This window comes from Peromyscus maniculatus, chromosome X, assembly GCF_049852395.1.
Source record: "Peromyscus maniculatus bairdii isolate BWxNUB_F1_BW_parent chromosome X, HU_Pman_BW_mat_3.1, whole genome shotgun sequence".
NCBI classification, from domain to species: Eukaryota; Metazoa; Chordata; class Mammalia; order Rodentia; family Cricetidae; genus Peromyscus; species Peromyscus maniculatus.
The window spans coordinates 140,785,792-140,789,738 of NC_134875.1; the positions used below are offsets into that span (position 1 = coordinate 140,785,792).

The 3,947-nt window shown below is 45.4% G+C and overlaps 1 pseudogene; it reads left to right on the forward strand.

Annotated features, from left to right (window-relative positions):
• The first annotated feature begins 2,512 nt into the window (after positions 1-2,512).
• LOC102915435 (small ribosomal subunit protein uS14 pseudogene) lies at positions 2,513-2,702 on the forward strand (annotated as a pseudogene).
• Positions 2,703-3,947: the final 1,245 nt, after the last annotated feature.

Consider the following 3,947-nt stretch of genomic DNA (forward strand, 5'->3'; position numbering starts at 1 on the left):
TAGTTGGTTGGTTGGTTTTGGTTTTTTTTTTTAGTTTTTCAAGACAGGGTTTCTCTGTGTATTTTTGGTATCTGTTCTGGATCTCACTCTGTAGACCAGGCCAGGCCGGACTCGAACTCACAGAGATCTTCCTGGCTCTGCCTCCCGAGTGCTGGGATTAAAGGCATGTGCCACCACTGCCAGCTTCCTGCTGTTTTTAAAATACAACAATTCGAAAACTCCAGAAAATATAGTAGTATATATACACTGTATTGACTATCATGTAACCTCAGAACATCTTCATATGCTTCTTTCTCTTTTTTCATGTGTGTGTGGTACACATTTTTGCATGTGTGGGGAGTGCATGTAGAAGCATGAATTCAATGTTGGGAATCATCCTTTATCACACTTCTACCTTAACTATTGAGGAAGAATTTTTCAGTCATACCCAGAGCTCACCAATAAGGCTAGTCTCTAGCCAGCTTGCTCTGGAAATTCCGTCTCCATCTTCCAAGGTTGGAATCACAGGTGGGCTGACACACCCACCTGGTATTTATCTGGATTTCTGTTTTGTCTTTTTTTTTTTTCCTGGAGCTGAGGACTGAACCCAGGGCCTTGCACTTGCTAGGCAAGCGCTCTACCACTGAGCTAAATCCCCAACCCCTTATCTGAGTTTCTGGAGATCTGAACTCCAGTCCTCTTATTATGTAGCAACCACTTTAACTACCAAGCCATCTCTGAGGCCCATCTCTATATACTTTATATTTAGATTTTTAATTTTATTGTATTATGTATGTAGGTGTTTGCCTGTATGCATGTATGTGTACCATGTGCATGCCTGGAGCTCACAAAGGCCAGACGAGGGTGTCAGATTTCCTAGAGATGGAGTTACAGAGGCCTATGAGTCTCGATGTGGGTTCTGAGAATCAAACCTAGGTCCTTTAGAAGAGCATCTAGTACTCTTCACTACTGAGCCATCCCTCCAGCCCCTCCATATACATTTAGAAAATGAGAGAGACAGGAAGACAAATCACAGGCTAAAAGGAAATTGATCTTATTGGCCTGAATGGCATTGGGGTATCCCTAGGATTTCTAGACTACACATAGAAACCCACCGGCTTTAACCAATGAAAACTTAGTTCTTGGTCACATAGGAGATGAGGAAGCCCTGGAGCCAAAGCAGGGCCCCAACAGTGTAGGAAAAAAGAGGAAAACTGACAAGGGCTACTACAGTGTGGCCAGAGGAAGTTTCTCCAAAACCCTATGACTAGACTCTTAGGGTTTCTATTGCTGCGGCCAAACACCATGACCAAAAAGCAAGTTGGGGAGGAAAGGGTTCTTGGCTCACACTTCAGCATTGCTGTTCATTACTGAAGGAAGTCAGGGCAGGAACCCAAACAGGGCAGGATTCCTGAGGCAGGAGCTGATGCAGAGGCCATGGAGGGGTGCTGCTTACTGGCTTGCTTCCCATGGCTTGCTCAGCCTGCTTTCTTATAGAACCCAGGACCACCAGCCCAGGGATGGCACCACCCACTGTGGGCTGGGCCCTCCCTCATTGATCACTAAATGAGAAAATACCCTACAGCTGAATCTCAAGGAGGCCTTTCCTCAGCTGAGACTCCTTTCTCTGAAGACTCTAACTTGTGTCAAGCTGACACACAAAACCAGCCAGCACAAGGAAGGGGGAGAAATAAGCCTGGAGAAGTAAAAACCAACAAGCAACATAGCCACACTGCCAGGGTCTGTCCGCCCGCCTCTCCAGCCTGAACACAGCAGTCAGTCCCTTGGCACTGTTCTTCCCTCGGCTTTGTTCCTAGCCACGCTGAATCTGCAGGCATTTGACCCTTTCCCACTACATATCAGTCTTATTCCATCAGTGTTTCCCTTACAAGAGCCGCAGAGGAACATCACTGAATATTTGTGAAGATCAAATGCCACCTTGGCTTTTATTTATGTACTTTCATCTTTAAATCAGTTGGAGTTATTTCCAAAAGAACATTTTAACCTTACCCATTCCACTGATTGAAATGCTCTTCAAAGCTTCTCCAAGGAGTCATAGGAAAAATGATCCACTGCTGTATTGATTATTCATTAGAATTACATTTGTGTGTGGAGTAAATTGGTTTTAAAAGCCCTTTCTGTTTTCATTTTCTTATCTGTTGCTTGATTCGAGGCAAACCAAGTGCTTAAATGGTGTGGTTTCTTAGAAGAGTTTTATTTCCTAGAAAGGCAAACCAAGCTCTCAGACGAACATTAATTGTATGTGGAGCAAGGAAAGAGAGCAAGTGTGGAACCAGTGACAGGGCTCGGTGGTTAAAGGTGCTTGCTGTCAAGCCTGATGATCTGAGTTCGATTCCCAGGAACAAACATGGTAGAAGGAGAGAACCAAGCCCACAAATTAATCTCTGACCTCCACCCATTTGTCAAGGTGTGCACATGCCTCCCTGCCTCCCCCTGGCACATAATAAAAAATAAGACTTAAGATCTGAGTGTGGAGCTCGCTCCTTTTTCCTCGTTGGCCGTCTGAAGGCAAGATGGGTCACCAGCAGCTCTACTGGAGTCACCCAGGGAAGTTCGGCCAGGGCTCTCGCTCTTGCCATGTCTGCTCTAAGTGCCAAGGTCTGATCCGGAAATACGGCCTGAACATGAGCCATCAGTGTTTCCGCCAGTACTCGAAGGACATAGGCTTCATTAAGTTGGACTAAGCGACCTTGAATGGATTATTCAAGACTGTCTACACAATGAAACGGATCATGCTAATCTTTGTACATAAAGAATAAAAAAAAATGGGCCGGGCGGTGGTTGCGCACGCCTTTAATCCCAGCACACGGGAGGCAGAGCCGGGCCGATCTCTGTGAGTTTGAGGCCAGCCTGGTCTCCAAAGCGAGTTCCAGGAAAGGCGCAAAGCTACACAGAGAAACCCTGTCTCGAAAAACCAAAAAAAAAAAAAAAAAAAAAAAAAAAAAAAAAAAAAAGAATAAAAAAATGAAGACCTTCTCCCCCACCCCACCCCCCCAAAAAAAAGAAAGATTTGAGTGTGGTCGCTAGACGACAATCCCACTATTCGAGAACAAGAGGAAGGAAGATTGCTGCAAGCAAGTTCAAGGCTAGTCTGGGCTACAGAGTGAGACTGTCTCAAAACTAATAATAAGACTTGAAAGCAGAAAGAGAAACTCTTGGGAAGAGGAAGGGAGCCAATGGGAACAGCAATAGGGATGGAAAGAAGGTAAAGGGAGGGCAGATAAGATCAAGATGCTGTTGGTGATGCATACCTTTAATCCCAGCTCTCAGGAGGCAGAGGCAGGTGATTCTCTGTGAGTCCAAGGCCAGCCTGGTCTACAGAGAGAGATCCAGGACAGCCAGAGCTACCTGGTGAGATGCTGTCTGGAAAAACAAAAACAAAAAAAATCAAGATGTCTCTATATGTTTATGAGAATGTCATAATGAAACCCATTGTGCTATACAATGACTATTCACTAACAACAAAAAGCGTGGTGCTGTTAATGCAATGCCCCCGTTTCTGCTACTTCTTGATCCTGCCTGAGGGCCAGGTTGGCCTTCTTCAGGTCTAGAGGTGGGAGGTCTCAGCATCCACTTCAGACCTGTGAGAGTGTTAGACTCTTACTGTGTGGAAGGGTACAAAACTTGAGAGAGTTGTGGGGTAGAGAGGTAGTGTGGTGGTTTGAGTGAGAATGCCCCCCCACATTGATTTGATTTGATTTGATTCAGATCATTGATTTGAATACTTGGTCACGAGGGAGTGGCACTATTTGAAAGGATTAGGAGGTGTGGCCTTGTTGGAGGAAGCTGTCAATGGAAGTGGGCTTTGAGGTTAAAAAAAAAAAAAAGGCCATTCTAAGCCCAGAGTTTCTCTCTTCCTGCTGCCTGTGGATCCGAATGTAGAACTCTCAGCTCCTCTCCAGCACCATGTCTGCCTGCGTGCTGCCATGCTTCCCACCATGATGACA